A 13959-nucleotide genomic window follows, 5' to 3' on the forward strand; every position below is an offset into this window, starting at 1 on the left:
TTTTAAGCTTCAAACAGTGCCCTCTAGTTCTTTTTTTTTTTTTTTTTTTTTTAGTGCCCTCTAGTTCTTATGTGTGTTGGTGACGATTAATGACTTAACTAGATTTTGGTTTTATCTTTTGGGTTTAGTGCTCCTAACTGAGGACCTCATGATGGGAAGCACTGATGTATATTAAGACAAATTTTCTCCTTGTTTTTAGTTTTTTAAAGATGTGTATCTTTTGGGCACCTGATGGCTCAGTGGTTGAGCATCTGTCTTCAGCTCAGGTTGTGATCCCCGGGTCCCAGGTCCTGATCTTAGGGTAGTTAAGATCAAGATCCCAAGCAACTTTATGCTCAGTACAGAGTCTGCTTGAGATCTCTCTCTCCCTCTCCCTCTGCCCTGCAACCCTGCCTCTCATAAATAGATAAATAAATAAATAAATAAATAAATAAATATTTTTTTCAAAGGTGATAATAGTTTGAAAGACTTTTCTTATTTTTGATTGTTATCTCCAATCAATAAGTGTGTCCGGCAAAAGAGAAATAAGTTCATTCATAGCATTTTACATTTGGAAAGAACAATAAAGAAAATTTAATCATCCAATGTTCTCAGAGGCAGAAATGTTGTAGAATCAAGTTTGTCTGATTTCCTACCTTCTGCCTTTTATGATGAGCTAATTTGGATCATGTTCACCTGAAGAATATACTGTTTAATTTTCCTCATTATAATCTTTATTATTAAACAATAAATAAAACTGCTCGTGGGCACCTGGGTGGCTCAGTTAAGGGTCTGCCTTCGGCTCAGGTCATGATCCTGGGGTCCCTGCTCAGGGTCTGCTTCTTCCTCTCCCTCTGCATGCTTTCTCTCTCTCTCTCTCTCTCTCTCTCATAAATAAATAAGTAAATAAATAAATAAATAAATAAATAAATCTTTAAAAAAGAAAAAAGAAACTGCTTGGATTTCACAATTAAAATCAATCAATTGACAATTATTGGAATGGGTATAACAGGGTGGGGGTTTTAAATATATATATATATATATATCTTTAAAAATATATTTTACATTGGGGATAGACATCAGAGGATGAAAGGGCTTTTCTGAGCCTCTAGATGTGGGCAAAAGGACTTCATTTTAGAACCGCAGCCTGGAGCTTTCAGGTTGAAATTATCCAGGGTTGGCATTATTACCAGGGTGAACATTATTACCAGGAAGTGAGGCTGAATGAATGGAGCCTTGCAGTGTGACCCAGAAACAGGCTGAGAAGGACAGACACCAACAAGCTCAAGCTTTCGCAGGTGCCCCCCTATTCCAGGGCATTCAATCTGCCAAACTTCGTTTTTTGGAAAGGTCAAATTGTAGGATCTCCATACTAGGGTCAGCCGTGCTGTGAGGGGGCTGTGGCAGTGGGGACTGCTGGGAAGCTGTGTCCTGAGAAGTCCTGGGGGACAGTTTAGAACTTGACACCTACTGCCTTAAGATCACAGGTTAGCCACGTCCCGATAGGCGACAGGGCGGCGCACCGGACAGACGCCGCTCACAGGTACCTGAAACCGCGGGGACTCAGGATCCCCATCCACACTGTGAATCAGACCGGGACCCCCGTCTACATCCTCCCGACTTCTCACACACGCACGTATCCGAAGAAACCCAGCCCACACCCACACAAGAGCTCCCACATTCATACCCCACCCGGAGTCTGCATCCACACACAAGGCAGAACGGATGAGCCAGGAGCTTGAAATTGCCCAGGCACGGACCCCCGAATCAGGCTCCCCAAAGCCCAGCAGCCTGGAGCGAGCCCAGAAAGGGACGCAGACAAAAGAGTTTTAAAGCACATCCCCGCGAGCCAACCTGGCTGCTCCATGCCTAAATTTTGGCAGTTTAAGTCTTCTCCAGTTTGAGCAAGAAGAGACTCCACACCTCCCCCACTCCAAAAAAAAAGGGATGGTCCTGAGGAGCCCCCCTACCTTGCTACAGCGCCAGGTGCACAGGTCTCCGAGGTGGGGAAGGGTGCGAGCCGAGCCCCGGCGGCGCCCGCGGGAGGGGCACAGCGGCCCGCGACAGCTGCGCTCCGGGCTTCTGGCCCCGCCCCCGGCTGAGGCCCCGCCCCCGGCTGAGGCCCCGCCCCCGGCTGAGGCCCCGCCCCCGGCTGAGGCCCCGCCCCCGGCCGGCGGCCCCGCGCCCCGCAGACCCTCTGGGCTCCAGCCGCCGCGGCCGCAGCTCGGTCACCTCCCAGCGCGGGGACTAGGGAGCCCGGTGCATTGTGGGAAGCCAGAGCCCGAAGCCGAGCGGACACTGACCCCTGGTGGGCGCAGTTCCAGAGGGAGCCCCGGGGCCGGCGGCGGCTGCAGCCCAGAGGAAGGCCCTGCACCCAGCGCCGCCCCCGCGAGCCGGGTCCGCTGCAGGTCTCCCTTACCTCCGTGAAACATCACAATTTAACCAGATGCTTCAAAAGTCCCCGAAGCCCCCCTCCCTTAGCAGTGACCTAACTGCAAACTAAAGGAACTTGGGAGACTAAGGAAAGCTTTTTTAAACTAGGGAAAATACTTTTTTAATTGTAAGACTGAATGACGTCAAGATTATGAAGAAATCTGCACTTAATTTTTATTTCTGGTAGAATCACAGATGGGCTCAATCTGTCTAGAGAATATGAGGGGAAAAATGTAACAGGAACTAGGAAACTGAAATCCAGGACTTTCTCTACTGAGCATGTATACCTCAAGGAAATAGTTCAAAAGAAGTAGAAAAAAAAAAGTGGCTTATACAAAAGTATTCATAGTGAAAAATTAGAAAATAACAAATGAATCATAGGTGAAAGGTACAAAAATAATATGTAGTTATTTAAATAATATGAATTGTATCATTATGTAGGATGATTTCTATCAAATAATGTTAAATGAAAAACATAGAACACAAGAAAGTACATGGCTGGGTGCCTGGGTGGTTCAGTTGATTAAGCGCCTAACTCTTGATCTCAGCTCAGGTCTTGATCAGCTGAGATTCTGAGTTAACATCCCACCTTGGGCTGCCTGCTGTGCTGGACACTACTTTAAAAAAAAAAAAAAAAAAGTAGGTGGGGGAACCACATGGCCAATGATTCCAACCATGTGAAAATGCATGTGTTCACAAATATAAAAAAACTTTAGAGGAATGTAAATTATTTCTAGAGTTTAATATAGACTTTAATGTCTTAAGATTCTTTTATTTGCTAAATTGTTGGGACTAGTTCTAATGTGGGATGGCACTGCAGTACTTCAGTTTCACCTCGCTGTAAGTCATAAAAAGAAGTTGTCTAAAAAGAAAAAAATTCTCAGGGTGTAGTGAGCCATGATAATTTTACTTGTCTGCAAATCCTGGTGGGACACAAAAGGAAATAAATTTATTGTGGAAGGGAGCAGGGGAGGTTTTTTTCTCTGCTAGGACTGTTGTAACAAAGTACCAGAGACTGGGTGACTTAAACAGAAGTGTATTTTCTCACAGTTTTGGAAGCTGGAAGTCTGAGCTCAAAATGTCAGTGGGGTTGGTTCTTTCTGGAAGCTGTGAGGGAAACAAAATCTGTTCCGGGCCACTCTCTCGGTTCCTAAATGGCCATCCTCACATTCACATGGTGTTCTTCCTATATGTGTGCCTATGTTCAAATAAATATTCCCCTTTCATAAGAACACCAGTCATATTGGATTAAGGACCCACCTTACTCCAGTATGACCTCATTTTACCTAGTTATGTCCACAACAACCATATTTCCAAATACAGTCATGATCTGAGGTACTGATGATTAGGACTTTAATCTGTTAATTTGGGAGAACAGAGAGAGGACACAATCCAACCCATCACAGGATTCCAATGTAATCTTATAAAACTGCACCCGCTGAATGACAAGCAATAGTATGATGTATAATGTATACAATCTCACGTGTATCGAAACCCTAAGAACTGAAAAATGTAGTGAAACCAAATTAATTGCAGCTTTCTTCCTTCTGTCCTGAAACACCATGCCGGCCTTTTTAGTTGAAACCAGGGATGTTAATGAGATAAAATAGCCTAGAGGCTCCATAAATAGTATATCTGGTGTATCCAGCCTCCTGCAGAAAGGGCTTGAAGATGTGTCCAAATGCCTGGGAAGAGGGCAGGACTCCTTGCATTTGAAGCTCAGGAACATGGACAGAAAGAATATGGGTTGAGAATTACAGGAAGCAGGAGCCCCATCACTGGAGGGCACACACAAATACCCTCCTGCTGCAGAATTCAGCTTTAGGGCAAGACACTGATGAGAGCCCTTGCAGCTTGGGGAGGATGCCCTACAAGGGTGGAATGTGGTATCTCTGAACCGAGCCAGTCTCTTCCAATTAACCTTAACACATAGGTGGCATGAGAAGCTCGAAATTTTCACTGAGCCCTGCCTCCTGCTTTCTGAGGTGATGAGGACCCAGAAGATCTCTGAGATAGATGAAGCGCTGCCCGATACTTCTGGATCTGTTTGTTTAAATTCTGAAAGAACCAGAAGCCCAGTCAGCAGTGTACTGATTTAAAAGGACAACTGGCTCTCCAGAAGGAAAAGCTCTGATGCGGGGTGTTTATGGATTTCTGCGGTGTAAATACTCCCACCACTGCCAATATCAAGCTACCAACATGAGGTCACAGAACGCAGAGTTGGAGCTCCAGCACACCACCAACCCCAGGTAACTGGGTTAACAGAGTCTCAAGGCTGGGAGGCTGCTGGCATGGAGCCAGAGCTGGGAGCACCCCAGTAAAAGGTGAAGGGGCAGCTCTTGTGGGTTGGGAGCAGAGGCTCCAACAGGCCAGCTGTGCTAATGGCAAGCCATGGGCAGTGGGGTGACTCAATAAGAAGCAGGGTCCGCACACAGCCTCCAGGTCCTGCCCACTTGGGCAGGGGAAATGGGCAGGGAGATGGAACACAGCAGGCAAAAGGGGGGAAGTGCATCCTTTCCCAGCTGAGAGAGGCTCACCCAGTCTGGGTAGGAGAAGTAGGACAGGCAGCTTCACGGCACAGGTGAGGCAATCAGAATTTTCTCAGACTGGAGGGAAACACCCCTCTTTTGCTTCTCTTATTAGGCCAATTTTCTGGTAGAAGCTTTCCAGGAAGAGAGATTTCGTTTAGTGCCTCCAGGACTCACACAGATAATTCTTGTCACCTGAGCTAAATCCCACATGGACTTCCTCCAGGTGTATTGACTTCCTCCCCATCAGAACAGAGTAAAGCTTGTGCGAAGGCAGGTAAGAAAACCGACGCAACTAGGTGGGTCTCCTGACACTTAAACTGGACCTCCGGGGCCCTGTATATGGTGTATGTGGTGCACCTGAGCCATGCTTGTTCATTCTTGTCTAGCCTAACCTGGCAGGGTCCATGCTCATCACTCTGCTTTTATTTTTTACTTATTTTAAAGATTTTATTTATTTATTCATGAGAGACACACAGAGAGAGAAGCAGAAGCAGGCTCCATGTAGGGAGCCTGATGTGGGACTCGATCCTGGGTCTCCAGGATCAGGCCCTGGGCTGAAGGCAGCACTAACCCGCTGAGCCACCTGGGCTGCCCCACTCTGCTTTTAATATCATTCTTCTACACTGCATCCCCCACACTTGCCAGAGTGCTCTCTCACAGGCAAACCTGATCATCACACATATGTTCCTCCTACTTAAGAATTCTTTCCTGGATCAAGTTCACCCTCCCTCAGCACACAGGCTTTTCCTGATCAGGCTTTAACTCCCTCATCCACCAGCTTTAACTGCTGCTCTGCTCCTGGTAATTTCACCTTATCCAGGTTGTCATTCCCAAACAAGCTATGTTTTCTTGATTCTAGGGCTTCAGGTTTGTGTTCCCTGTAAGTTTTCGCTCTTTTCCTAGTTCTGTGAGTCCTATTTCCATGCCATACTTCTTAAGTCACATCTATAGTTTTATTATTGAATTCCTAGGGTTAAAAAAAAAAAGAATTCCTAGGGTTTTTAAAAATTATCTTTTTATTGTGGAAATATATATATATATAACATAAAACTTACCATTTTTAGGGCACCTGGGTACCGACTCTTGGTTTTGCCTCAGGTCTTGATCTCAGGATCATGGGATAGAGCCCTGCCTCAGGCTCCACACTCAGCATAGAGTCTGTTTAAGACTCTTTCTGCCCCTCCCCTTCCCCCACCCACCCCATCTCTCTCTAAAATAAATAAACAAATCTATTTTTTAAAGAAAGAGCATGAGCTGGGTGGAAGGGAGAGGGAGAAGTACAGAGCCCCAATGTGGGGCTTGATCCCAGACCCCAGGATTATGACCTGAGCTGAAGGCAGATGCTTAACCAACTGAGCCACCCAGGTGCCCCCCCTCAAAAGAACCTGACCATTTTTAAGTGAGAAATTTAGTGCCATTAAGTACATTCAAAATATTCTGCAACCATCACCACCATTCCCATAATTTTCCATCACCATAAACAGCAACTCTGTACCTATTAAACAATAATTCCCCACACCCCCATTCATTCAGCCTCTACTAACATTGAATCTACTCTCCGTCTCTATGAATTTGCCTACTCTAGATATTTAATATAAATGGAATCATACAATATTTGTCCTTTTGTGTCTGACTTCCTTTACTTAGCATATTTTCAAGGTTCATTCGTGTTGCAGCATGTGTCAGAATTCCATTCCTTTTCCATGGCTGGATAATATTCCATTGTATAAACATATTACATTTTGTTTATCCATTCATCTGTTGATAGACACTTGGGTTGTTTCCACCTTTGCGCTTTTGTGAATAATGCTGCTGTGAATACTGGCATATTCTTCACATCTTCTTCCCTCCATGTGGTAAGATCTTCTTTCTCTTGTAGACCTGGTTAACTTCTGTTTATGTCAGAGAATCCCTTATGCATAGAGTGGTGGAACAGGAAACCAAATCCAAAACTCCTGACTGTGACCAGGGATATTTCTACTTTGCCCCACTGAATGACAGGCTTCCCTAGATGGACTATCAAAATGAAAGCAGGAGGACTACAGGGAACAGAGCCTGAGGAGGCTGTTTAGGAACTCCAAAAATAGGAGTCAGAGCAAGGGCCTGGGCCAAGGGTGGCAAAAATGGGTCTGCATTTGATCCTCATGAATTGGTTGACAGGAGAAGAGTAGAAAAGAATGGGAGACAGAAGAGAAGAGAGATTAGAGTAAGTGGTCATGGGAACACTCAGCAGAGCTTTAGTCAAGCTACCAAATTGTACTATAACAATAAATATGGTCCAATAAAGACAAAGTAGGCAGCAGGATGCCAGCATGCAACTTTATTTCATCTGCTTTAACATGAAAATAAGTAATAGAGCATACTGAATACAAACAAGGATCTTTAATTGACAATATATTAAATGTATGATCTAGTCTGAACTTGGTCAAACCCAGCTCATTGCTGCTATTCTTCCCCCTAAGAAATACTCACTGAAAGCCTCTTTGTTTCTCTTTCTCCTGCCCCAAAACCTTGAGGCTTTGTATTTTATGTTGTTGGCATTAACTGCAAAGTTGTAAGACATTTCAATTTGTATACTTAGAAGTCCCTTTAGGTGTGCCTGACTGGCTCAGTCAGTAGATCATGTGACTCTTGATCTTGGGGTTGTGAGTTCAAGCCCTGCGTTGGGTAAAGAGATTACTTACAAATAAAATCTTAAAAGAAAAAGTCCCTTTATAACACTAGTCATGGGTTATTGTGAAGCAAAATTGAAAGTAAACAGCCAGTATCTCCTTTCTGTGTCTTTTCCTTCCAGGCACCAGGTGTGAATCATTAAGGGTGGAATTTTAGGCATGAATAGAAAATAATTTTTTGGATGTGGCAACCTTGCTGGCACTCCTCAAAATCATACCATCAAGACATAACATATAATCAGCTTGGCTGAAAGGCCAGTCCTGCCTGGATAGATCCTCTCAAGCCTGAGACACTGAGAGGAAGTGGGCTTTGAAAAAATATCCTCCTTCTTAGAGTTGAGTATAACTAGACATGCTGATGCTATCTTGATACGGTCTGAGTAAAAGGGGTTAAAGATGATAAAAGAGGATGTGGCTAAAAAGAAGGAAGGAAAAAGGAACCTTGGGGAATAAGTCTGGGATCAACTTTGTCTTTCTCTCAATTTCCTAAGCTTAGTGAGAGAAACCACAGCAAGTTCTAAGATGGACCTATGAGGAGCCATTGTGTCACCAGGTTATCCCTTGGAGCCTCTGTGCGTTCCTAGCTCCCTCTCCATATCCAAGTGCACACTCAGTGGAGAATGCTAACAAACTCACTTAGAAAGGAAAGCTCTAAAGCATCCATAAATGCATGAATTTCAAAGAGCACAAGATTTGCCTTTTACATTCGACTACCTCTCCTTTCTTTCTATGGAGCTTCCAACTCCCTGTCTCAGTTACAGATCCTTAATCTCTTACAACTTCTCCATTTCCTTCCACATAAAATTATCTTTACCTTTAAAAGGATCTTATGTACTAATTCATACTAAAGTATGAATGACTGAAAATAGCTTACTATGCTGCAAGAGTAATCATGTTTTCCAAAGAAATAATTTCATCAATGGTAGATTTCATTTAATATTTTATTTTTATTTTTCTAAATTAGATTTTATTTATTTATTCATGAGAGACACAGAGAGAGAGGCAGAGTGAGAAACAGGCTCCCTGTGGGGAACTCAATGCGGGACTTGATCCCAGAACCCTGAGATCATGACCTGAGTCAAAGGCAGACACTCAATCACTGCGCTACCTAGGTGCCCCTTATGTAATATTTTTTAAAACTTCAAGAGATGGCAAAAGTTATACCATGGTAACACTAATAGAACACTAGAGTAGCTATCCTACTTTCAGACAAAGCAGACTTTAGAGCGGAAAATTATCAGGGATAAAGAAGGGTATTACATAATGATAAAGGAGTTAATTCTTCAAGAAGACATAATAATCCTTAGTGTGTACATGCCTAACAACAGGGTTAAAATATATGAGACAAAAATGGATAGAACTGCAAGGAGAAATAAATGAATCCACTATTACAGTTGAATACTTCAATGGCAGTCTGTCAGAAACAGACAGGCCCAGTAGGCAGAAAATCAGTAAGGACAAAGTTGAACTCAACATCACCAATCAAGCAGACATAATTGACATCTACCAACTACTTCATTCAACAACAACAGAAAACACATTCCCCTCAAGGTCACACAGAATATTTGCCAAGACAGACCACATTCTGGGCCATAAACACATCTTAACAAATTTAAAAATCAGAAACTACACAAAGTATGCTCTCAAAGCATAACCGAATTAAACTAGAAATTGATAACATAAAGATACTCTCAAGTATTTGGAGAATAAACAACACACTTCTAAGGAACACATAGGTCAAAGAAGTCTCAAGAAATTTTTAAATATTTTGAACTAAATGAAAGTACAACATCAAAATTTGTAGGCTGCAGTAAAAGCAGTGCATAAAGGACACTTACAGCATTGAGTGCATACATTTGAAAAGAAGGATCTGAAACCAATCCTCTAAGCTTCTACCTTAGGAAACTCAAAGAGAAGAGCAAATTAGGGTGCCCAGGTGGCTCAGTCAGTTAAGTGTCTGACTCTTAATCTCAGGGTTGCAAGTTTAAGCCTTATGTTGGGCTCCACACTGGGCATAGATTCTACTTTAAAAAAAAGGAGTGGGGATCCCTGGGTGGCGCAGCGGTTTGGCGCCTGCCTTTGGCCCAGGGTGCGATCCTGGAGACCCGGGATCGAATCCCACGTCGGGCTCCCGGTGCATGGAGCCTGCTTCTCCCTCTGCCTGTGTCTCTGCCTCTCTCTCTCTCTCTGTGACTATCATGAATAAATAAATAAAATCTTTAAAAAAATAAAAAAAGGAGTGAAGAACCTGAAGAGCAAATTAAATCCAAAGTAAGCACAAGAAAAGAAATAACAAAAATTAGAGTAGAAATCAATGAAGTTGAAAACAGAAAATCAATAAAGAAAAATCAACAAAACTAGAAGTGAATTCTTTGAAAAGATCAATAAAATGGATAAACCTGTGGCCAGAGTAACCAAGCAAAATGGAGAGAAGATACAAATTACTAATACCAGAAATGAAAGATCCCATGTACATTAAAAATGCATAAATACATTATGTAAATACATAATTAAAAACCATAAATATTGACCCCATGGACATTAAAAGGATAATAAGGGAATATTATACATAATTCCATGCTTGCAAATTTGATAACTTGGATGAAATGGATCAATCCTCAAAAAAGACAAGTGTTTCTACCAAAATCATTTCTACATAAACTTACACAAGCAGAAATCTATAATCTGAAGAGGCTTTTATCTAAGAAAGAAATGGAATCAATAATTAATAACTTTTCAAACCTGAAAGCACCAGGCCCAGATGGTTTCACTGATGACTGCCAACAAACATTAAAGAAAGAAATATCGATTATCTACCACTTCTTCCAGAAAACAGAGGCAAAGGGCATACTTCCTAATTCATTCTGAGGGCAGCATTATGCTAATACCAAACCAGACAAAGACATTGCGAGAAAGGAAAACTGTGAACCAATGTCTTTCCTGAACATAGATGGAAAACTCCTTTAACAAATGTATTAGCAAACTGATCCCAGCAATGTATAAAAAGAACTATACACCACACCAAGTGGGACTCATCCTGGGTGTAAAAGGCTAGTTCAACACACAAAAATCAGTTAATGTAATCCAGCATATCAACAGACTAAAGAAGAAAAATCATGTGATCATATGAATAGATGCAGAAAAAAGTACTTGACAAAATCCATTCATGATAAAAAATATTCATGTTAGATCCTCTATTAGAAAAAAAATAAGGGGAGCCCGGGTGGCTGAGTGGTTTAGCACTGCCTTCAGCCCAGGGCCTGATCCTGGAGACCCAGGATCGAGTCCCACATCAGGCTCCCTCCATGGAGCCTGCTACTCCCTCTCCCTGTGTCTCTGCCTCTCTCTCTCTCTCTCTCTGTGTGTCTCTCATGAATAAATAAATAAGTAATCTTTTAAAAAATAATAATAAGATAAGGGCGCCTGGCTGGCTCAGTGGTGGGAGCATGTGGCTCTCGATCTCTGAGTTGTGAGTTTGAACCCCTCATTGGGTGTGGAGATACCTTAAATAAAGAAACTTTTTAAAAAAATTAATAGGATAGGTATTAAATTTCACCTGAATAAAGAATACTAAGAGAGAAAAGACTTGCCTTTCTAGAGTCTTAAAATGTGTTATGAATGGACAATCACTTATTCAAACCCTAAGATAACTTTTGCACTGAAGATAGGTTTTGACCAAAACCTCATGCCACTGGACTGGTGCTGCTTTTCCTTTCTGCCATCATAATGCCCTTCTGGCCCCAAGAAGGCAAACATCAATTAAGAAAGAGCCATTTCCCTTTGCTGATGGCAGAATCTAAAGGAAGTGATGACCGTGGAACGTCAAGCCTCTCACAGTGGAGGCAAGAGCATGAGGTCTGGGGCAACAGTGGAAAGCTTCTGCTGCTGGAAGTCAACAAAATCACTTCTGTCTCTAACCCTGTGTCTCCTTTGACATTTCTCTGGCCAAGTTGGTCTTCAAAGCACAAGGATTTGGAAAATGAGAAGTATTTTCCAGTGATAAAGAAAGAAAACAAATCAAGAGCTGTAAGGGGAACAAAGAAGGTATGACAGTGTCCTTTGTATTTCTATGGCCTTTTACTTTTGGGCATCAGCATAACAAATCCCTTGTGCCAGATGCTCCAAATTTGAGGTCATTATCCTCTCCTGCCACAAAGCGGTGGAAATCATGCTCTGGCTAGAGCATTTGTCACAGTATGGTTCAAAACTCTGGCTCAGAAAACTGAAAAAATTAAACACATTGAAAGGCATTTAGAATCCAGACTATTAGAGCTAGACGAGGACATAAAAATTGATTTTTTTTTTCATGTCCCACTTAATAAATGAGAACCCCAGCCCAAAAAAGGTTAAAAGACTGGCCAAAGGACATACAACAAGGAGAGACAACAGAAGGTAACAGAAGCAAGCAGACCTGGGCTCATTTCACAGTCTGAGTCCCTGCTTCTTCATCTGTGAAATGGGGATAAGAAGAATCACATCACAGGACGGGTGTGAAGACTAAGATAGGAAACCTGCCATACGAGACACTCAACTGGATTTAGCATCTGCCTCTGCCCCTGATAAACTATATATGAAAACCTAGATCCATCTATAGTTTAATTTTTCTGAGAAACAGTACAAAGATCATTAAAATTTATATTAGCCGGTATTTTGGAAGCCTTCCCAACTGTTAAATTCAGTGAACTTTCCCTAATCTGTATGTATGTCCACATTTGCTGTAAGAACTGAGAAATATGTGTGTGTGTGTGTGTGTGTGTGTGTGTGTGTGTGTGTGTGTGCAGGTGTATCTCAGAATGAGGATGGGGAAGTGGTCCTATTCTAAATGGAAAAATGATCAGAGGCAGTAAGGACTTTGGTCAGCTCAGGTCTTCATATTTGTAGAGAAAAGGTGGATTCCCGAGCTTGAGAGAGTAGGGTTAGGGGTTTGGAAAGAAGAGTGGGTTGGCAGAAGAAGACAGAGGCAATAATTTAATGAAGAGCATTAGGTTAATCACCCTATTGCCTTATGGCTCCTCAAATCTATATTTTCAGCCTTGACTTCTGCCTAGAACTCTAGAATGACACCTGTATGGAGTCACAGCCATCTTAAGAGTCACGCTCAAAAGAGAATTCTTGATTCCACCCTCCCCCCATCCAAATCTGCTCCTCTTTCAGGGAGCCCTATCTCAGAAAAAAAGCACCATGATCTACTCAATTGCTTATGTCAAAGATCTAGAAAATTTCCTAGATCTCTTTCTTTCATCTTCCCTCTTGTTTGTAGAATCTCCATCCACAAGGCACCCAATCTGTTCTCTTCTCTCCATCTCTACTGGCACAACTCCACTTGCTACCCAAGTCCAGGCCACTGTCAGTATTTGTTTTACCATTGTGGTATCAATCTAGCCAGTCTCCTTAATTCCAATCTTGTCCCCTCTTCACAAACCCACCAGAATGATGTTTTAAAGATATATACCAGATCAAATTATCCCTCTGCATAAAGCTTTCTGACGATTGTGTGCTGCACTTAGAAAAAATTCCAAATTCCTTCCTCTGAGTCACTGAGTCCTCAGTGACCTGGCCCCAGGCTGTCTTTCTAAGATCTCATACCCACTCTCTGTTTGCTCACTGTGCTCTGGACAAATTCCCCTTGTTTCTGTTCCTCAAATATACCAATCTTGGTCCTGCCTTAGGGCCTCTGCATTAGCTGTGCCTCTGCTTTGAATGCATTTCCCTCATAGCTTTGCATGGAGGGCTTCTTCAGAACTCAGTTTAATGTCACTATCTCAAATGACCCATAGAAGAAGCCACCCATTCACTATTGTGTTACATTATTTTAATTCTCTGTGTGCTCTTATCACTCGTTGATAATTTGCTTATTTCTTTAGTTATTATCTGTCTCACTCTACTAGAAGGTAAGCTCTATGAGATGGCAATCTACCTTATATCCTGTACCTTAGTGTTTAAACACTGTTCTGGCACATGGAAGTCATTCAACAAATATTTGTTGATTGAATAGAATAAGTAATAAACTCCAAACCACCAAAAGTGAACTAAAGAGGATTGTCTTGAGAGAGTGTCCATTTCAACTGAATCCCAAGAGTATCTCACAAAAAGTTCCCAAGGTTCAGAAACTCACCAGGTCAGTCAAGCAGCAGTACAGGAATGAGAAGAGAGCAGGCAAGTTCTGAAGAAGAATCTTCTTCTAAAGAATCTCAATTGGTTGGACATCCAAAGGCATCTCTACCAGGAGACCTCTGGAAATGTAGTTCTCTACGTGTTTCTGTAATGAGACCAACTCAAACATCGGTTTAAAGACAGTTAAATTAGGGGCACCTGGGTGGCTCAATTGGTTAAGCATCTGGCTC

The 13959-nt window shown here is 42.4% G+C and overlaps 1 protein-coding gene across 1 annotated transcript in view; it reads right to left on the minus strand.

Moving 5' to 3' along the window:
* The window catches only part of EXTL3 (exostosin like glycosyltransferase 3), a 151609-nt gene extending 149521 nt beyond the window's left edge, over positions 1-2088 (minus strand). Inside the window, exon 1 of the mRNA XM_072796104.1 lies at positions 1950-2088. The gene's annotated coding sequence lies outside the window, so the exon portion shown is untranslated. The remainder of the gene's footprint in view (positions 1-1949) is intronic.
* Between the last annotated feature and the right edge of the window lie 11871 nt (positions 2089-13959).

Source organism: Canis lupus, chromosome 24 (assembly GCF_048164855.1).
Source record: "Canis lupus baileyi chromosome 24, mCanLup2.hap1, whole genome shotgun sequence".
Classification (NCBI taxonomy): domain Eukaryota; kingdom Metazoa; phylum Chordata; class Mammalia; order Carnivora; family Canidae; genus Canis; species Canis lupus.